This window comes from Phascolarctos cinereus, unplaced genomic scaffold (assembly GCF_003287225.1).
Source record: "Phascolarctos cinereus isolate Bilbo 61053 unplaced genomic scaffold, phaCin_HiC Scaffold_9;HRSCAF=440, whole genome shotgun sequence".
Lineage (NCBI taxonomy): Eukaryota > Metazoa > Chordata > Mammalia > Diprotodontia > Phascolarctidae > Phascolarctos > Phascolarctos cinereus.
Genome location: NW_027556402.1, coordinates 1299641 through 1322107, shown reverse-complemented (window position 1 = coordinate 1322107; position 22467 = coordinate 1299641). Strand labels below are relative to the sequence as shown.

Genomic DNA, 22467 nt, shown 5'->3' with positions numbered 1-22467 from the left:
GCATGCCAAAGGGCTCTCCAGGGAAGACAGCCTGAGCCTCGCTCAGGGTACAGGAGTTCAAAAACACACAGGGAGCTGGCACGTTGCTTGACTGACCAGGTCTGGCTTTCTTTTTTATTGGCTCTGTTGTGGCTCCTGCTTCCCAGATGGATGGAGCAGAGTGAGCCCTTTGCTGGCCCTAGATGGTGACAGTGAGTGAGGAGTTCTGAAGACTGGCCCCATGCTTGGCTACTCCAGGCAGAGCCATGCTGTGGAGATTGCTAGCTGGCAGCAACCAAAGCCAAGCAACTGGATCCTGTTCAAAGGGATCCAGAGGAAACATCTGTCCTGATGTGAGTGAGCATATTGGAGCCCAGGACCAAAGACAGAAGAAGCACTGGATGAAAGGGCCCCTGTAGGGATTCGCTGGGCACCCCTCAATATCTGATCTATGTGCAACAATCATTCATTCAATCAATAAAAAAAAAATCACTTGAAAAGCACCCACTATGTGTCAGGCACTATGCTAGGCCCTGGGGAATACAAAGAGAGGCAAAAGATAATTCCTGCCCTCAAGAAGCTTACATTCTTATTGTGCTGACAACAAATAGAGGTGCACATAAGATACATACAGAATTTGAGGGGGAGGCTCTGGCCTTATGGGTGGGGGGAGTGATGCTGGAAAACACGGAAGGGACTTTAGAAAATCAGTGAATTTTGAAGTAAGCCAAGTTTACCTTCTCTTTGACCTTCCTCCTTGAGAGTCCACCCCCCCAACACACACCCTGCTCTCTCCCCACCATTTTTATCCACCTGGCCCAAGGTAGTGCTTTATCCCACTCCCATCCTCTTTCGTCCAGCATCCTCACAGCTACCCACCCTCTGCTAGCCAAGGGATGGTCCCTGCCATAATCCCCTCCCTCACTTTCTCTTTCTGCTCCATCCACCTCATTGGCCCTGCATCCTTCCTCTCACCAACCCTATTTCTTATTTCATTCAAGCAAGGGTAAGTAGGTAGCAGGATAGAGCTTTGGCACACCCAGACTGGTGCTACTTTGGGAGAATTCCACGGATGCATTAGGAAAGTGAGACATGATACTAGAGACAATAGTTACTGGCAGTTATTACAATTGTTTCTGAGACACATCACACGTGGAAATATGGAAAAGACAGGCGCACTTTGAGTGTCAGCCTGGTACCATGGAATAAGAAGACAAAAAGTTAACAGCCACTGCCCTTAAGGAGGTTACATTCAGGTAGGAGGAAACCAAATATGCACAGGTAAGAAAACACTAAATATAGATAGTAAATATTACAACATTTCCAGGATGGGGAGAAGGCGTGTAAAAGGGCACGTGGGAGGCAGTGAGAAAACAGTAGCTGAGGTGTGATGGGAAGTAGGGATTCCCAGGGGCACAAGTAAGAAAAGAGAGCATTCCATGGACAGCCTGTACAGACATGGAGGGGAGGAGGGAAGATTGGTCACAAGCAACTTCAATCAGTAAATATTCATTAGGTGCCTACTATGTTCCAGGCACTGTGGGATACAGATGCGCTCAGTACTGGGGATATAGGAAAAGACAAAAGACAATCCTTGACCTCAAGGCGCTCAACATGCAGAAAAATATATACAAATAAACTATAGACAGGATTAATAGGAAATAATTAACAGAGGGAAGGCACTAGAAAAAAGGCAGGTTTGGAAAGACTTCCTATAGGAGGTGGGGTTTTAGTTGGAACTTAGAGGAAGCCAGGAGGCAGAGGTGATGAGGGAGAGCCTTCCAGGCAGAGGGGACAGCCAGAGAAAATGCTCCAAGCTGAGAGGGGGAGGGTTTTATATGAGGAACAGACTGGGAAGGTAGGAGGGTGCAGGCTATGAAGGCTTTGAAGACCAGAACATTTTGGTTTTGATCCTGGAGCTTGTGGAGAGACATTAGAGTTTATTGGGGGGGGGGGGGGAGAGTGGCATAGGCAGACCTATGATTCAGGAAAATCACTTTGGTGGCTAAATGGAGGATGGACTGGGTGGGTGGGGGAGACCTGAGGCAGGCAGTCCTCCCTGGAAGTGGGCTATTGCAATTGTCCAGGCATGAGGTGATAAGGGGCTGCACTAGAGTGCTGGCAGTGTAAGGGGGCAGAAGGAGGTGTATTTGAGAGGTGTTGTAAAGGTAAAATCAACATTTCTTGACGATGGATTGAATATGAGGAGGGGGTGAGAGAAGGTGAGGAGTCAGGGATGACTCCTAGGTTGTGAGTGTGGAGACTTAAGGATGAGGTTGCCCTCTACAGTAATAGGGAAGGCACGCCTGTGTGTGTGTGTGTGTGTGTGTGTGTGTGTGTGTGTGTGTGTGTGTGTGTGTGTGGTTATTTAGAGGGAAAGATAACAACTTCAGTTTTGACATGTTAGATTTAAGATATTTATTGAATGTCCAGTTCAAGACATCTGAAAGGCAGTTGGAGATGTAAGATTGGAGATCAATGGAGAGGCTGTGGCAGCTGGTCATTAAAAGAACTAAACCAGATTAGGGAAGAAAGTGTTATTTGAGATCAATTGGGACAATTGGGCTGGAAGCAGTTTATAAAAGGCTTGGGAGTCTGGCCACTCCTGTGACCCTCCCTGTGTATCTATATTTGTGTCCCCTGTGTGCACTTTGGGGACAAGGTGGGGATTTTTTGCCTCAGACTGTGCTGTGAATGTCTTAGACACAGCACCTCAAAGGGCTGGGTTATCAGCCAGGGCTTCGTCCTTGATCACCCCTCGGAGCTCCTCCTCATCCTCTCAGTACTCAGTGTGTGTGCAGAGTCCTGGGACTTTGGCATGGGCCAGTCCTGATTATAATAATCTTTCATGAACTTCTTTGGGGAAAGTGGTGAACACAGCTCCTCAACACCAGCATTCTGTGTGACTAGGAAGTCATATCAGTAGCTTTCATTCATCCTTGGGTTAGTCAAGCACAATAGAAAAGTGGAAGACATCTGTCTGTGGTTGCTTCGTGCTCAGTTTTCTTAGCTTCTCTGCAGAGGTTCCATCACTGTTCCCAATTATCTTCTCCCTTCTTCAGCTTGCCTTTGCCCATGGTTAGCTTGGATAATGTTGACAGTTTAAGGAGACTGAAAAAAAAAAGAGAAAAAAATCCAATAGGTGTTTGCAGATTAAATCTGAGTAGAAATTGCAGCTATTTAAATGAGAGAAAACCTGATGGAATTGGGAAAGGCTTTGCTTCACCTGTGAGATTTTCATCTTGTAAATCTTGGGAATCTGTTATGGAAATTTAGAAACTTCTCTAGTCTTTGAAACTTCTCTATCAAACTATCAAAGACTTCAAAAGCCTGTGAAACTTTTCTATCAGCAAACAACTTTGCATATCCTGAACCGAACCTAGAATCTGAAAAAAAAGATAGCAATTTTTCAGTGCACCATCAGCCTGGGTGTGCTTCCATATGTGGCAGGCACCTTGGAGGATCAAAAGGCCCCTGGGATCCCTTTCAGCTCCAGATTCGGAGCTTAGGTGAAAGTTGCTGAAAAGTCGTGAAAGAAGAAGGCTGAGAAAAGGCCATTGGACTAAATGTTTCTGAAATCCGTGGTCACAGTGGAGAAAGTAATTTCATTTGAGGTGTATGGTTAGAAATTAGATTGTATGGAGTTAAGGAGCAACCATGTGATAAGAAAGTGGAAAGAACACATGTAAATGAGTATTCATATATGTGGCTAGATGGCTCCATAGTGCACAGAGTGCTGGGCCTGGAGTCAGGAAGACTCACCTTCCTGAGTTCAAATCTGGCCTCAGACACTTACTATCTGTGTGACCCTGAGCAAGTCACTTAAACCTCTTTGCCTCAGTTTCCTCATCTGAAAAAATGAGCTGGAGAAGGAAATGGCAAACCACTTCAGAATCTCTGCCAAGAAAATCCCAAATGGGGTCACAAAGAATCAGATATGATTGAAAATGACTGAACATATTCCCCAGTTGATGAATGGTCAAAGGATATGAACAGGCAGTTTTCAAACGAAGAAATCAAAGCTATCTGTAGTCATATAAAAAAATGTTCTAAATCACTATTGATTAGAAAAATTCAAATTAAAATAACTCAGGGGGCAGCTAGGTGGCACAGTGGATAGAGCTCCAGCCTTGGAGTCAGGAGGACCTAAGTTCAAATCTGGCCTTAGCCACTTAACACTTGATAGCTGTGTGACCCTGGTCGAGTCACTTAACCCCTATTGCCTCACAAAAAAAATCCATTAAAATAACTCTGAGAAAAGAGAGGGACAGAACTAGAATTTAAGGACCTCTAGATGGGGAGGTCTAGAAATTCAGATCCCTGCAAATCTGGAAAAAGGGACCCTTGCCTTTGAGAGGTATAAACTGTCTCATGAGGGAGGAGACGCAAGGCAGCTTGTCATTTCTCAAACCACTGAATGGCTTCTCATATCAAACTTTTCCACCTCTTTTTCACTCCCATGAAGTGACTCAAGTCCCATGGGGTGGTCACCATCCAGTCCAGGCCCATATGACCTAAAGCTGAATAGAACCTCAAAAGTTACCTAATCCAGCCCCCTTGACTGACAGATGAGGAAGCTGAAGAGCAGGGAGCCGAAATGACAGGCCCAGGTAGCACTGAAGAAGGAACACACTTAAGGAAAGAACTCAGCCAGAAGAAAGAGGGCCACTCGCTGAGAGCAGACCAAAAGGCTCATATTCTCTTTTCAAATCATTTCCTGATTTGGGGATTGTGGAGAAAATGGCATCTTTGTGGAATGATTCAGCAAAACATTGAAACATCTTCCCTTCATGGAGAAGGCCAACTCAATGGCACGGCTCTGGGCTGATGGGTTCACTGTAAGCCTGGCGCTCATCTGGGCCAGAACGAATGTCATGGGAACTGGAGCTGGAGGAGACATTGGTGATGATGTGTCCACACCCCTTATTCTCCAAGGGAGGACTAAGGAAGCACAGTGAGGGGAAGGCACTTGACCAAGGTCAGTAAGGTGGCTTTGCCTTTGAATTCTTTCAAGGAGAATTCATTCACAGCATGGACAAGATGGAATGTAGAAAGGAATAGAGATGTATCCAATGCAGAAATATCTCCTAAGATAGCCTGCTAAATAAAGTTTGCCTTTCCTCAATCCCAAGGTAGCTCAGCCATCCCATAATTTTTGTGTTGATGTATCTGTATCCACTCTGCACCACAAATGCAGAGAAGCAGTGCAGAAAGCAATTATCAGCCTCCATCTAAATCAAATTCTATTAAGACAAAATGTATTGGATTTTCAGGGGGGTGTCCCTAATTTTTTTTTTCTAACAAGCATCGTCTGTAGGCTGGGCATTTGTCATTCTGGGTTAGGACGCTAGTCACGTATCCCATATAAATGACTTCTCAGCCCCACAATAAGAACCAAGAAGGGGGGGGGTCTGAAAGTATGGCAGGATTTAAGCTCATATCTTGACTGTACCCAACACTGTTCCTATTTAAAGCATCTACATTAGGAGCTGAGGGAAGAATGAGAAAAATGAGGACACAGGTAAGAACAGAATAATTCCTGATAGTGAGGAGGTTACATTCTAATGAGGGAAGTCAGTGGTTTGTGCATACAGACATATATTTACATCTATTTATACATAAGTATGTGGTGTATGTATACATATGTATGTGTGTGTATTCCACAAAAAGTACAGAAAAACAAGTATCCAGGAAAATAAAGAAAACAGGGCATCTGATGCAAATGAGAAGAAAATGAAGAAGAGAGGGTATATCGGATTTACGGGAAAGAACTACAAGAGAAAGTGGGAGAAATAACAATGTAATCCAATTAGTTGAAAGAGATGAACACATTTAGATTGGTGAAGATATGATGAGTCTGTGGGGTGACCAGCCACACTAATTCATCATATCACTCATGCAGGGTATGTGGAAACACATTCACTCTCCGAGCTGGTCCAGATTCCCGGAGCAGAGCTGCCACCACAAGGATACACACAAGCATTCTTAAGGTCCTGGGGGCAACTGTGTTGTGAGGGAATGCCCTCTGTCTACTCCCCACTCTAGCCCCTGCCAATGTGTTGCCACTTACACGAACCAGCCACTCACAATGATGGCACTTTTAAAACATTTCAAGCGTAATCTTTTACTTAGCAATATGACAAAAAAATGATATCACAGATATATGAGGAACAAATGCATCCATACTAAATACATAACTGCCAACACATAAACCTAGGCCACGCTCTACCCCAGATGTACTCAGTAACTGGAGGAATGCGAGCACACAAAGGAAATGCCAAGGAGGCACGAGTGATGGAAAACCCACATCATCAGGGCAACATGCAACTCTGCCAATGTAAACATCTCTCCTGAATCAATCAAAGACATTAAACTAATGTAAACTCTATCACACGCTACAAATAAGACACACGGAGGACAGGCTGTTTCAGGACCCATCAGAAAGCTATGCCATGGCTGAGAGGAACATCTTGACAGGTCCAGGAAGAGGACTTCCAGAAGCCCAATTGCTCCAAACTTGATTCCACTTTCCCCAGCACTCAGTATGTGCGAGTGGAAGAATGTGGCACAGATTTGTAGTAGGATGTTTAACACTGACTAATCTTAATTTTCCACCATAGCAAAATGTACGTTTTAATTTAAAGTGTCCAGTTCATCCAGTTTAGGGATAGAGAACCTGTGGCCTCAAGGCCACATATGGCCCTCTAGCTTCTCAAGCGTGGTCTTTTGATTGAACACAAACTTTGCCAAAGGGCTGCACTTGAGGACCTAGAAGGCCATACGTGGCCTCAAGGCTGCAGGTTCTCCATCCCTGGTCTGATTAACTGAATCTGGCTGGTGATTTGATATCAACTGCTAATCAATGGATGAAGCACATGATTAGGGACTCAAGAGCTATAGTATTTTTTTTTATGGTCGGGTTTTTATTTTTTTTTATTTAATTTTTTAATTGATTTATTTTTAGTTTTCAGCATTCACTTCCATAAGATATTCAGTTTTAAATTTTCTCCCTCTCCCTCCCCAAGAAATGATGCAATCTGATATAAGCTCTACATATACATTCCTATTAAACACATTTTCACATTAGTCATGTTGTAAAGAAGAATTAAAACCAATAGGAGAAACCATGAGAAAGAAGAAACAAAACAAAACAGAAGAAAAAAAAAGAGCAAATAGTATTCTTTGATTTGCATTTAAACTCCATAGTTCTTTCTCTGGATGTGGATAGCACTTTCCATCATGAATCTTTTGGAGTTCTCTTAGATCCTTGCATTGTTGAGAAGAGCTAAGTTTATCAAAGTTAGTCATCACACAATGTGGCTGTTACTGTGTACAACATTCTCCTGGTTCTACTCACTTCACTTAGCATCAGTCCATACAAGTCTTTCCAGGTTTTACTGAAGTCTGCCTGCTCATCATTTCTTATAGCATAATAGTATTTCATTACATTCATATACCACAACTTGTTCAGCCATTCTCCAATTGATTGGCATCCATCCCCTCAATTTTCAATTCTTTGCTACCACAGAAAGAGCTGCTATAAATATTTTTGTACATGTGGGTCTTTTCCCCATTTTTATGATCTCTTTGGGGTACAGCCCTAGAAGTGCTATTGCTGAGTCAAAGGGTATGCACATTTTTATAGCCCTATAGCCATAGTTCCAAATTGCTCTCCAGAATGATTGGATCAGTTCACAACTCTACTAACAAGGCATTAGTGTTCCAACTTTTCCACATCTTCTCCAATATTTATCATTTTCTTGTTTTGTCATATTAGCCAATCTGATAGGTGGGATATGGTACCTCAGAGTCATTTTGATTTGCATTTCTCTAATCAACAGTGATTTAGAGCATTTTTTCATATGACTATAGATAGCTTTAATTTCTTCATCTGAAAACTGCCTGTTCATATCCTTTCACCTTTTATCAATTGGGGAATAACTTGTATTCTTATAAATTTCACTCAGTTCTCTATATATTTAGAAATGAGGCATTTATCAGGGACACTGGTTGTAAAAATTCTTTCCCAGTTTTCTGCCTCCCTCCTAATCTTGGCTGCATTGGCTTTGTTTGCACAAAAACTTTTCAACTTCATGTAATCAAAATTATCCATTTAGCATTTTATAACATTCTCTATCTCTTGTTTGGTCATAAATTCTTTTGTTCTCCATAAATCTGACAGGTAAACTATTCCTTGCTCTCCTAGTTTGCTTATAGTATCAGCCTTTATATCTAAATCATGAATCCATTTTGACTTTATTTTGGTAAATGGTGTAAGATGATGGTCTATGCCCAGTTTCTGCCATACTCCTTTTCAGTTTTCCCAGCAGCTTTTATCAAATAATTCTTATCCCAGAAGCTGAGGTCTTTAGGTTTATCAAACAGTAGATTACTATGGTCATTGACTACTTGTGTCTTGTGTACCTAACCTATTCCACTGATCCACCATGCTACTTATTAGCCAGTAGAAGTAGTTTTGATGATTGCTCCTTTATAGTACAATTGAAGATGTGGCACAGTTAGGCCACCTTCCCTAGCATTTCTTTTCAGCAGTCCCCTTGATATTCTGGACTTTTCATTCTTCCAGACGAATCTTGTTACTATTTTTTCTAGCTCTATAAAATACTTTTTTGGTAGTTTGATTGGTATGACACTGAATAAGTAAATGAATTTAAGTAGAATTGTCATTTTTATTATATTAGCTTGGCCTACCCATGAGCAACTGATGTTTTTCCAGTTATTTAGATCTGACTTTATTTGTGCGAAGTGTTTTGTAATTGTGTTCATATAATTCTTGAGTTTGTTTTGGCAGGTAGACGCTTACATATTTTATAATGTCTACAGTAACTTTAAATGGAATTTCTCTGTCTCTTGATGTTGTACTTTGTTAATAATATATAGAAATGCTAATTATTTATGTGGGTTTATTTTATATCCTGTAACTTTGCTAAAGTTGTTTGTCATTTCAAGTAGTTTTTTACTTGATTCTCTAGGATTCTTTAAGTATGTCATCATATCACCTGCAAAGAGTGATAGCTTTGTTTCTTCTTTGCCTATTCCAATACCTTCAATTTATTTTTCTTCTCTTATTGCTAAAGCTAACATTTCCAGTATGATATTGAACAACAGTGGTGACAATGGACATCCTTGTTTCACCTCCAATCTTGTTGGAAATGCTTCTAGCTTGTCCCCATTATATATAATGCTTGCTGAAAGTAATAGGTAGATCCTATTTATTATTTTAAGGAAGAATCCATTTATTCCTATGCTCTCTAGTGTTTTTAATAGGAATGGGTGCTGTATTTTGTGAAAAGCTTTTTCTGCATCTATTGAGATGATCATGTGGTTTCTGTTAGTTTTGTTGTTAATATGATCAATTACGCTAATAGTTTTCCTAATATTGAGCCAGACCTGCATTCCTGGTATAAATCCTACCTGATCATAGTGTATTATTATTGTGATAAGTTGCTGTAATCTATTTGCTAATATTTTATTTAAAATTTTTGCATTATATTCATTAGGGAAATTGCTCTATAATTTCCTTTCTCTGTCCCAGTTTAAGTATCAGCACCATATTTGTATCATAAAAATAATTTGGTAAGACTTCTTCTTCACCTATTTTCCCAAATAGTCTATGTAGTATTGGAATTAATTGTTCTTTAAACGTTTGATAGAATTCGTTTGTAAATCCATCTGGCCCTGGAGATTTTTTCCTAGAGAATCCATTAATGGCTTGTTCAATTTCTTTTTCTGAGATGGGGTTATTTAAGCATTTTACTTCTTCTTCTGTTAATCTGGACAATTTATATTTTTGTAAATATTCATCCATTTTACTAAGATAGTCAAATTTATTGGCATATAGAAGATTTTTCCAGTGATAAAATCACACCATTTAACAGGGCCAAGGACCTGGGTGGCCAGAACTTCCCTTTCTGGGTCTCCAGTAGCTGTGGCTGCAGCTTCTGCAGGTTCATGGCCAGTCTACATCTCCCCAGGGATGGCTTCATAGGATGATGATTGAGGCATGGGACTTGAAACCTGGCTGTCCCTAAGTCTCTTGGGTTCATGGTCCTGGGATTTCCCCATCAGGGTGTGAGGAGAGAGGGTGGTCCAGGCGCTATGGATGAGGATGAATCTGCCTGGCACATGCTTCCTCCTGTCTCTTCTTCAGGGTGCTTGGTTGCTTCAGCTTGTCTGGCTTGTCTGCCTCACCAGGAGTAGTTGTTTGGAAAACTTTTTGGGGGAAATAGCTGGCTCCTTCTCCACAGGAACCTTATAAAGGAGAGAGCAAGTAGGCCAGTTTAATGGGGCTATAGAGTACTGACTCAATGAGAAAAGTGTGCAATTAGCCTGGCTAGATCTCTGGACCCTAATTAGAAAGGACTTTAAATGACAAATGGAGGAGTTTGTATTTGAGTCTAGAGACAAGAATGGCAATTGGGCTTTGAGAAAAAGCAGAGGGTAAAGGAGAACCCAGATTTGAGAGTTCTCTTGACCTTTGAGCATCTGGGTACTCAACAGTAGGTAAGGTATCTTCATTAAAAGTTATTCAGGTGCACACTGTGTTTCAAAGGCAATCCTTAGGACCAGAAGCATCCTGAATTCCAAATCCCATTTAATTTGCTTGCATGACTGACTCCAGTAGGTGAGGGCCCTCACTTAGTCCTTTGGGTACCTGGGACATTGTTATCCTTGGAGCAAGACCCTACAAAAAAATCACACACAGCAGCCTCAGTCTTAATTAGAGCCATCCATGTACACTGCTCTCCCTTTGTACAACCACAGGCAATTACCTAGCCCCTCAGCTGTGGAAATCAGCCTGACAGGCCATGAAGGAGGAAAAGAAGTAGTTAGCCAGCTACACAAGTAATTGGTAATGGAGTCTGTCATGTCATGGGGGGTCGCCCTATCTTCAGGGACCTCGGCATTCTGCCAGTCACATAGAGTTCATTTGATACTCACGTGGACTCTGACTCCAGTTCTGAGCCCAGACTTGTCTAACATTCAAGCAGGTTTTCATTAAAAAGAGGGGATGACTTTGCACTGACAGGTTTGCTAAAGAAAGAAAAGCCCTCCCTAGCAATGGGATGAATGCATGCAGAAAGAGTAGAGCAGGTGAATTGGGCAGCCAGGCTGATGCTCACAGAAGCCTTAGGGATAGCTAATGGGCAGGGACGAAACATCGGGAACATAATGATGTTAGGAAAGACTGAGAACTACCTAGTTAGGACTTAATGAGGAAAATGGTCCCATCCCCCAGGGTCCTATCACAGCCCTTTCCCCCACTCTAATTGATGGGCTCAGCTCCATAATGAGGTGGGCGCTTACCGCCCACCTGCTGTGTGCTGAGAATCCAAAGGAAACATTTCCATTTCTCTTTTACGAGAGCACGGCTGGTTAGAGAAGGAACATTCCCGCCTCACAGATGTTCCATGCATTTCAGTTTATATCTGGGCTCCTGGGATTTTGCTGTATGCTGGAGAACTTGACACTAAATTTTACTTAAAAAAAATCGGGCTTACTGAAAAAAACAACCTCACTTTCTATAGGTAGTATAGCTAGAAGACATTTGTCCTAAAAGGAACTCTGCCATGAACAGACATTCTAGAAATAATAAAGACCAGTAATGAGTACAACCAAGTGTTGCAGGATGATTGAGTTAGAACATAAAGGGACCAGAGAGTCCATGAAGTCCAACCCCTTCATTTGACTTTTTTAAATTAAATTCTTTTTTTTAAAGCAAAGATCCTCCTCCACTCCCACCCACTCCCCAAACGAGAAAAACAAACCTCCCTATTCCAAATCTGTATAATAACACAAAACAAAATCCTACCTCGGTTATGTCCAAAACAACCATAACAAAACACAAACCTCAGCTGTCCTTTGAGTCCATCACCTCAGTTTCAAGAGGTGGGAAGCCTGGGTCCTCTGGGAGTCATAGTTGGTCATTGTGTTGATCAGAGTTGTTAAGACTTTCTAAAACAATTTTTTTAAAAAAACAATATTGTTGTTATTGTATAAATTGTTCTCCTGGTTCTGCTCACTTCACTCTTAATCTGTTCAAATAAGTTTCTTTGAAACCATCCCCTTCATTATTTCCTCCAGAACAATAATATTCCATCACATCAATATACTGTAACTTGTTTGACCATTCCTCAATTGATGGGAAACACTCAGGGGGCTGTGTAGAAACCAGCTCATTCCAACTCAAAAGAAAAGGCTGAATTTTAAGTGTGAGCATTTATACTCTGAATTAGGTAAATTCCATAAATAAAGACTTGATTTATTATTTTGTTTATTTCTAGGCTTAAGAAAGTAATGGAGAAAAGGTTAATAATCCAGATTAAAAAGATCATTTATATACCTTTTCACCCCAGAGAGTTGGTTGCTAAACATTTATCATCATACCATTAACAACCCCTTTGGCTTCTATCTTTGCTGCTACATTGCTGCTATAAAGATTTTTGGACACATGGGTCGTTGCTTTCCTTTGCTTTCTTTGGGTGTCTAGACCTGGCAGTGGTATCACTGGGTCAAAGAGTAAGCACAAGCTAACAGTTGGGGAGCATAGCTCCAAATTGCTTTTCACAGTAGTTGGAATAGTTCGCAGCTCCACCAACTGAGCATTGTGTACCTGTTTTTCCCAGCCCCTCCAGCATTTGTCGTTTTTCTTTTTTGTCACCTTTGCCAATCTGATGGGTATGAGTTGGAACCTTACAGTTATTTTAATTTCTATTTCCCTAATTAATAGTTACTTGAAGAATTTTTCCATATTGCTTATTGATAGGTTGGATTAGGGAAATGCCTTTTTTTCTTATAAATTTGAAGAGGTTCCCCATATACGTTGGAAATGAGAACTTCATCGGAGAAGCTTTTGTAAAGGTTTTTCCCCATTTACCTGATTCTAGTTTTAGCTGTACTTTTCGTTTGGTTGTTTTTGGGGGAAATCTTCTAAATTTTATGTATTCAAAAATGTTCATTTTACCTCTCTGTGTCTTGTTTTGTCACGAATTCTTACACTCTCCATAGACCTGAGAGGTAATTTCTTCCTTGTTCCTATCATTTATTTATGACATCATCCTTTATGTCTAAGTCATGTACCCATTTTGAACTTTTCAAGAATGCTTGAAAGTCCTCCATTTCACTGAATGTCAATTTTTTCCCCTGAAGGATTATACTCAGTTTTGCTGGGTAGGTGATTCTTGGTTGTAATCCAATCTCCTTTGATCTGTAGAATACCATATTCTAAGCTCTCTGGTCCCTTAATATAGAAGCTACTAAATCTTGTGTTATCCTGATTGTGTTTCCACAATACTTGAATGGTTTCTTTCTGGCTGCTTGATGAAAAGATCAGAGCTGAATAAAAAATTTGGCTTTCAAATACAAGACTCAAGAGAAGCATGAAAAGGTAAATAGGAAAGAAAAATCATAAGGGACTTATTAAAGTTGAACTGTTTACATTCCTACATGGAAAGATGATATCTGCAACTCATGAGACCTTTGTCAGTACTAGGATAGTTGGAGGGGAAAATATATGTAGATAGATAGATAGATAGATAGATAGATAGATAGATAGATAGATAGATAGATAGATAGATGGCACAGGGTGAGTTGAAGATGAAAGGGTGATATCTAAAATATAAAAGTAAGGGGTAAGAGGATTATACCAGGAGAAGAAAGGGAGAGGTAGAATGGGGCAAATTATCTCACATAAAACAGACAAGAAAAAGCTTTTAAAGTGGAGAGGAAGTGGGGGAAGGTGAGAGGGAATGAGTGAATCTTATTCTCATTGGATTTGGCTTAAGGAGGGAATAACATACACACTCAATTGGGAATGGAAATCTATCTTACCCTACAGGGTAATTGGGGGAAGGGGATAAGAGAAGGGGGAGATGATAGGAGGGAGGGTAACTTGGGGGAAGGAATAATCAGAAGTAAACACTTCTGAGGAAGCACAGGGTTAAAAGAGAGAATAGAATAAATGGGGGGGTAATCAGAAGCAAACACTTCTGAGGAGGGACAGAGTCAAAAAAGAGAATAGAATAAATGGGAAGTGGAATAGGATGAAGGGAAATATAGTTTTTTACAACATGACTACTGTAGAAGTGTTTTGCATGACTATACAAGTATAACCTATATTGAATTGCTTGCTTTTTCAATGAGGGTGGGTGGGAGGAAGGAAGAAAGAAAATTTGGAACCCAAAGTTTTAAAAACAAATGAAAAAATTGTTTTCACATGCAACTGGGAAATAAGATATACAGGCAATGGGTATAGAAATCTATCCTGCCCTACAGGAAAATAGAAGGGGAAGGGGATGAGAGAAGGGAGGGGTAATAGAAGGGAGGGCATATTAGAGGAAGGGGAATTCAGAATGCATGCCATCTTTGGGTGGGGGAAGGGGTGAGAAGGGGAGAAAATCTGGAACTCAAAATCTTGTGGAAGTGAATGTTGGAAACTAAAAATAAATAAATTAGTAAATGTTTAATATAAAAAAAAATTAAAAAGGTTACCCAAGTACAAAGTAGAGGTGGGGTTTGAATCTAGGTGCTTCACTCTTTCCACTATCCTCCACTGCTTCTCCTTGTGGATGCTCACCAATAGGGACATATTCCTTAGCACTCCCAGGCTCCATATACTCTCCAAATACTTTGTCCATGTCAAAAGTCACAGATACCAGATATGGTCTATTTCTCCTCTTAGAAATTATGAATTTGTTAAGTGATATACTTCTGGTGTGCATGCCCACCCACACACACAAACACAAACACTTGCACATACACTGCCCTAGAAGAACTAAGACTTTAATTGACCCTCCAAGGGGGCATCCACTCCAAAAGGGCTGATTTGATGGTGATCAAGGGATCTAGAGAAACACTCATAGGAAGTCCAGGCCAGGCATTCCCAGCAGTGGGCATGGCTGATGAAGGGAAAAAAAGAGAAATCAGATAAATCAATTGAGAACATTCCCAAGGACTACTATCAGTGACAGAACAGTGTAAAAGGCGCACGAACAGTCTCCATATGATGAAATGCGAAAAGAAACAAAGAAAATCCTCCACTGTATTGTGTGGCTGTGTTCTGGAGAACTGCTGGGGAAATGTGGCCCTGAGTCCCACAAAATGAGATAATGTCAAGTGGGGAGCCCAGTCAGTGGTCCATTCAAGCTTTGAAGCAAGGCCTGTGGTGTTGAAGGAGTCCTTGTCTCTGTTTCTGATGTCCATATAATGACTCAGGCATCAACAGATTCTAGGAAGATGAGACAAGGTGGCCAATCCACAAGGCCACAAGAATAGTCTGTCAGGTTGTCAAAGGAAAGAGGTTTGGATAGGGATTAGACTGGTCATTTTCTTATCAGGAATGGAATATAAGGAACTTCCAGGTGAGGAAACTCCATCCACTGATGTGGGTCAACATCTCTTCTTTCATTCATATTCTTAGAAAGTTGTTTAGAGAACTGAAACATTGAGTGGCTGGCCCAGGGGGGACACTAGCAGTGTGTGTCAGAGGCAAGACTTGAAACCAGGTCTTTCTGGCTTTGAGGCAAGCTCTTTGTCCACTATACCCCTGGAAAAAATCAAGGAGAAATAACAGAAGAGAACAGTAAGGGAGACAATATTGTACGGTGGAGAGGGTATGAGAATAGGGGGATCAGCTATCTCAGACACCTATTATGTTTCTGAGCAAGTCCTTCAACCCTCCCAGTCCTGTTTTTTCATATATAAAGTGGGCATAAAAATAATCATGCACTACTTACCTCATGCTTTGGAACCTACTGGACACCAAATCTGTTGTTCTCTCAGGATCTTCTGTGTACTGGCCACTAAACTGCCCAGAACCTGAATAACTAGGAAGCAATGATATAATTTTGCTCCAAACAGAGAGATATAATGAAAGTTACTAGATAAAGTTGCTATAAGCAGAATTCTTGGCTCAATGATAACCTTATCAATTCAGTATATGTCGAGATGAATCAAGGACATGGAAAACTAGGGGAAATTCCAAACATAAAATGTACCTGTAAATATGTTAAAAGCTACTCCTATAAAATGAAAATACAATCTTTAACAATAATTTATGTGAGGCACACAATTACATCTGAAAGGATGATGGCAATGGATCACTTCTCCTGGGTCCAGTTGGTTCTTCTTGTCATGAAGTCCCAACTCCCAAAAGAGAGAGAGGGAAAGAAAAAAAAATCTGTTGGTTGTGTTTCCCAGAAGAGTAGCCTTTTCTCTACCTCTATCCACAGGGCAGCTGAGTCATTCTGGCCTCTACTGCCCCTTCCTCCAGAAGAGAATAAAGGTAGGACACAGAGAAAGCTCTCCACCCTTGCTCAACCAGAGGGGGAAAAAGAAAGAAAGAAGACCAAAGTCAAAAGAAAGCCCTGCCTGCTATTCCCACATGTCAGGTCATGTGCTTCTTGTTGCTTCTGGATAATATGGGGGAGCCTGTTCCCCAGCCCTCCCTCAAAATGAATCACCTCTTCTTATCCTCTGTATTCTAATTCTAACATCCCCTAAGGTCAGGGGTAATGGTGTCCTTTGTACAAAGAGTCCGTTTTCAATCAAAAGGGTCCTACCTTATTAACGAACAGAAAGTTGCTTCTTGATTCCAATCCACATGACTCTCTAGGGACAATGGTTTTAAAATAAGTCCTGCTCTAATTACAAGAGAAAGCTGCCTTCTTAATCCATGACCTCTTAGTTGTCAATGGCTAGAAGGTAATTTGGTGTCTGTTTCTTAGGTACAACGGGGCCCGTGGAGGTAGACCAAGAAGCAGCCTTGCCAGACTAATGGGACTACTAGAAGAAAAGCACTTTGGGATCCTCATCTGTGTGGTTAATGGGAGCTATTATTATAGGATGGGAACTTGATTAGGTCTATTTTCCATTTCACCAAGTGGAAAATTGAGGTAATTATCCAGATCATTTTAAAATTAATTCCGATGAGTGAGTGAAATATTTTTTCTAAAAAGTTCCTCTTGTCATTTAGTTAGTGTAAAGCTGGCCTGTAGCAGTCTGTATACCTAAAAGAACCAAGTGTGTATTTGTGTGTGAGAGAAGAACAAATGGAACACTGCTGTAATGACCTCTTAATGGCTTCACTTGTCCAACTCACACCAGCAAAAACAGGCTGGGTTGCTGGGTCTCCAGAAGAGTGGCTGCTACTACAGATGTGCTCCTAAGGATAGCCCTGTGAGTGATTAGCCTCCTAGCATTAGTTCTTGAGCTCCCACTAGTCTACTGTCCCTTAACAATCACCCAGTAGATTCAGTTCTTTAGCAAAGGCATTTATTTGAATGGCCCCATAAAAAAAGTTAGTTACAAAGCTACTTCCCCCACTGAGGAGTGCACTCTCCCACAAACACACTAAGAGAGAGGGTGATGGCAGAGAAGAAAGAATTACCACAAACATCAACTATAGTGGTAAAGAGGTGCACATGTATAAACACACATGACCAAGAGCAGCCAGGTGGCACCAGAGAACAAAGAGTGCTGGGCCTGGAGCCAGAAAAACACACTCCCATTAATTGCCATCACATCATTTCTTCTGGTGTTGTTCATAACAGGAGTGTCCTTATTGGTATGGTTATCCAGTAATCTGTAAGCTTGTTGGATGCTGGACAGAGAATACCAAGTGTGTAGATGGTCTGAACCCATGAATCTAAACAGCCTGTGAGACCTTCCTCACCATCCTGCCATTGTCACCCCAGAAGGAGGGGACTCTGCAGAGTGCTGAGGGTTATTGCATCTCATGGCATTGGAGCCATTCAATAGAGTCTGGTCTGCCATGCCCTTTCTGAGGTCTTTACTTTGGATGAGCCCTGCTGTCTGTTCTTTCTCCAAGGGATTATCATTGATAAAAATGTCACCCTGCACATGTCTGCACATAGATGCCTAGGGCAGCAAGCCAAAGAGCTCTCTCCAAGACGACCTTGAGCCATCAGTGAAAGCTTGTGGGTTCCAGTCATTCCACCAATCCCCAAGCTAGCCTGCTGTACAGCTGTCTATTCCTTATCTTGCCATCTTGTCCATCAGAATAGCCTGTGACACTTGAACAAATGCTATGATGAAATCTAGGCAAATTCTGCCTTGGCAGATATTGGCATTCCTCTGGTTAAGTTGTTTAATAAGCCTGTCACCAAAGGAGATATAATTAACCTGCCATGACTGTTCCCAATGAAGCCATGATAGCTCTTTATAATCTCAGTTCTCTAAACATCTCTTAATAAAGGATGTGTATGATATTGGGCCAGTACCCAAACTCATAGGGTCATATACTCACCAGCTTGGAGCCGTGTGGGGCCTCAGAGGCTGGGGCAGCTAGGTGGGACAGTGGCAGCTAAGTAGCCCAGTGGATAGAGCACTGGGTCTGAAGTCAGGAAGAGCTGGGTTCAAATCTAACCTCAGACACCTATTAGATGTGGAGCCCTGGCAAGTCATCAAACCTCTGTTTGTATCAGCTTCCTCAACTGTAAAAGAGATACAATAATAACACCTACCTTGCAGGGTTGTTGGGAGGATCAAATAAGATCATATTTGTAAAGCACTTAGCACAGTGCCTGGCACATAGACACTTAATAAATGCTTGTTTCTACCCTTTCTAGTCCAACCCCTCCTTCACATCAGAACCAAAATCGGAAGCCGGGTCCTCTTCCTCACCAACACTGGCCCCCTTCTCTAATAAGCCTAGCATGTGCAGAAGTGATTATCTGCCTTTGTATGAGTAATAATAACAATAGCAACACTAACAATAATTGCATTTGAATGGCACTGTAAGATTGGCAGTGTCACTTGCTCTCCTCCAGTCTCCAATTTCCATGATGTCTCAAAGATCGCTGACACTGTCACATTCGCAGGTTATTTCAGTCTGACCCAAACCCTGCATCTCCCTCATTATCTAGTCCAGTGCTCTGTGTACAGTAGGTGCTAAATACATTTCCATTGATTTTTTTTCTTTCAATATTCTATGGTCATAGGCAGAGAAGGTACATTTCCTTTTCATTCTCTGCAGCCCAAGCAAATTCTGTTTTTCAAGATGCACTTCTGATATTATGGAATCACATGTGAACAAATATGCTCCCTATTTATTTAGAGCTAAACCCGCCACCATTTCAAAGCAGCACATGTTCCAAGCTAGGGATTCCCAGCATAAGACCTTTTTTTTTTTCAAAGAAAATTCTCCTTGTTGAGACTTTGATTAAAGACTCAAAGGAAAAAGAGAGATCTGCTGAGAAGAGTAAAACTCTGAAGGAGGAGAGAAGTAGCCTTCTTCAGTTTTGATGGGCAAATAGAATGGAGTGAAAAGTACATTGAAGTCCAAATAATGCCTGAGCATTCTCTTGAAACTGTCAGAAATGTCAGTAGCCCAAACACATTGTCAGGATAAATCATCTTGCCCTTTTTTTAGTGTTTAAAAAACTAAAAGCAGGTGAAATGAGATGAGCTGAGAGCTTTGTGAGCCTTGGAAATTACCCTGACACCACTGTGGAAGGGAGGGCATGTTCTTTGTTATTTCTCTTGGTTGGGGTAGGGACAGGTCTTGGGGACCTTATGAAGTCCTAATTTAGGACAATAGGCTAAAAACTGAAGCATGAACAGGCAGTCAAAGAAAGAGAAGAGGAAACTCAGGCCCATGCCTAGAGAAGTCCCAAAGGCACCAGTCTGCTGGAAGCAGGTCTCCACTAGCTTGGGACAGTTCCCAGGTTACAGAAGCCAAGGCAGCAAGGAGTCATGTACCCATGCACATCTCACCCCATATATGTATTAGCAAGAAGTCCTAGAGAGATGTTTGAGGCTGGTGTCAGAGACAAGACTTTCCCCCAAGTTTTCCTGACTATGTGCAGGGTCCTATTCTAGAAGCTAAGAGGGGCATGAGGTTTATTTAAGACACAGGCCCCTGCCTTCATGAAGCTTGCAATCTAGTAAAGCTTTGAATTCAAACTTAAAGCTGAGTTTCCACCTGCTTCTGAGGAGGAATCCCTATTGATGGTACTGGCAAGACAGGAGATCAATTAAAATCTCAAACTTCCAGTATTCTTACATGATTGCTTATACATGATGCATGAGCTCATGGCCAAGGTGGCTTAAATCTGGACCCCTTCTTAGTTGTTGTAACATATTTATCTGTCCTCTTGTAAATCTGACAAGCACCTGAGGTAGGACAAGGCCTTCCAGACTGGCAGTCCTGGTGCTTTGTGGGCACCAGGACAGGCTGGGGGCTATCCATCTGTGCCATCCCCCCACTTCATACCAGCCCACTTTTTTTCAGTCGTTAGGCCTTGACAATGTCTCAGGTCAGTTTCCACATGGAAGCCATCAGTGGTAACATGCTATGGTCCCCTTAGACTCACTCTATGGCTTTCAATGTCCCTCTGAGTCATAATTTAAAAAATTAATTTTAAAAAAAGATTTGGTTCTGTGTGAGTGTCAGATTACTAGCTTTGGAGACAACTATCCTTCATCCCTAGCACAGGTGAAGTCTAGTCCATCATGGGGCAAAGCTCTCATGTCACTTTGGGAGTCTGATGGCCATGACAGTCCTAAGTCACTTGGAATGACTCAGGCTTTGGTTTGTATGCTAAGGTCATTAGCAGGATGTCCCAGCAATCAGAGGCCATCATTCAACATATCTCAACAAGGATATAATGATCATTGACTCCTTCATCTCACCTCTAATGGTGAGCTAGGTCGCTCTCATTTTTATTTCAATATGGCACAGCAGAGAAAAAGAAGCAGTGATTCTGGGGTCAAAGGTTTGAGGTTCAAACCTCACCTCTTCCACTCACTACCTGGGAAGCCCTGGGCACATCATTTTAATTCTCTGGGCCTCAGTTTCTTCACCTGTAAAATGAGAGGTTGGACTGGGTGGCTTCTGTGATCTAGGACCTGATGAAATGTGCACAGCTTCCTCCTGGGATAAAAGTGAGAAATCCTGTGGGTATAATGAAAGGAGATGGTCAGTTCAGCAACAATGCTGAAGGGTCTGCAGCCATCTCAGGGTATGACTCATGGTCATTGGGCAAAACCATCAGGAAGGGAAAGGGGAGAGGTGTGTAACAGAAACATTGCGGAAGCAGGACTCAGGGTTCACCTTCCAGCTTCCAGCTCTTCCACTCACAGCCTGTATGACCCTGGCCAAGTCCCTTCACTTCTTGGGTCTCTGTTGCCTTATCTGTAAAATAAGAGGCCAGATCAGCTGTTTAAGGTTCCTCAAACAATATATGGAACTGTATTTGCCTTTGCTAAATTCTGACACTCAAGGGTGAGGAGACACCTGGCTTCCAACCTTGACTCCAAAATAATGTGATTTTGGATAAATAGTTGCTCTTTCCCATTCCCCACTTCACTCCCAATCAAAATGTGTCCATCTGGGGCCCATTCCTCCTCAGCCAGTGTCACATTAAAGGAATCTTCAATTGACTGTTAACAGCTTTGTGGGTTATCCCTATTACACCAGGGAGAGCATTTGCCTGTGGTCAGTTGGACTTATCAGCTTAAATACTCTGGATAATTACATCACTGTCCAGTCTCCATCCTCACCTCCATAAGAACAAATATGAGTCAGGGATGATGGAGAGATTATGGAACTGGGAAACTGGAAATATGGTGGTGCCTTTGACAGAAACAAGTAAGGAGTAGGCTATGGGTAAAAGATGGTGCTCAGTTTAAGGGTGTGTTAAGCGTGAGATACCAGTAGGAAATTCTGGTTTTAGATATACAATTGGCATGTGACCAACCCAGAATACATCTGTCAAACGAAGCTTTGGCCACATCTCCTATCCCTTCCTGGTCTCTCAATCACAAGAGAACTCCCCCTTCTCAATTAAATCAAACCTGTATTGATTAAGTGTTTGCCCTGTGCAAGATACTGGCATGTGGGTGCTGATAATACAAGTACAAAGAACGGAACAGACCCCTCTGGAAAGGAACTTACAACCCCAACAAGGGAGACAACAAGTAGATATAAAAACAGAGACATACTGGCTGCAAAGTAAATGTATGTAAATAGATGCAAAGTTGTTAAGTACAAGATAGTTCAGGAGGGAGGGAGGGCAGTAGTGGTTGGGGGGAGGATCAGGAGGCTTCAGAATTGAAAGTTTTCTCTTTTGTCTGAATATATTAGTCAAACTTACCAGCCTTGTGCTAAACACCTAGCTCACTTGTGCTGTGTTGGCTCAACTGGAGCGTTTTCCTTTTCATCTTCATTTAATGGAGAGACAGGATGCTAGCGAGGTGTCAATGGGGAGTGAAAGATTTCTGCTTCTTGGCTACCTTCTGATCATTTCCCTTTCCTGTCTGTTTTGTTTGTTCCTGTGTGACCCATGTAAATAGCATCTCTCTCAAGCATAAGAAATTTGAAACTTGTCAGGATGCAGCATAAAGAATAAAGGGGCTGGGAGGTGGGGTCAGGGGAGGCAGAAATGGGAAAGTAGAAAATCTGCCAGAAGCTCTTTGGAATAAATGCCAACTTCCCATGGTCTGAGC

General features: G+C 41.8%; 1 long non-coding RNA gene across 2 annotated transcripts; it reads right to left on the bottom strand.

Annotated features, from left to right (window-relative positions):
- Positions 1-6116: 6116 nt before the first annotated feature.
- On the bottom strand, positions 6117-22245 carry LOC110201257 (uncharacterized). Of its 2 annotated transcripts, XR_013483833.1 has the most exons (6): positions 22116-22245; positions 21074-21154; positions 18266-20914; positions 14491-15824; positions 11851-11955; positions 6117-10684 (listed from the first exon to the last, which is right to left on the bottom strand). It is a non-coding gene; the product is annotated as an uncharacterized LOC110201257 (long non-coding RNA). The 2 variants fall into 2 exon arrangements; XR_013483832.1 differs by having other exon boundaries at positions 14491-20914.
- Between the last annotated feature and the right edge of the window lie 222 nt (positions 22246-22467).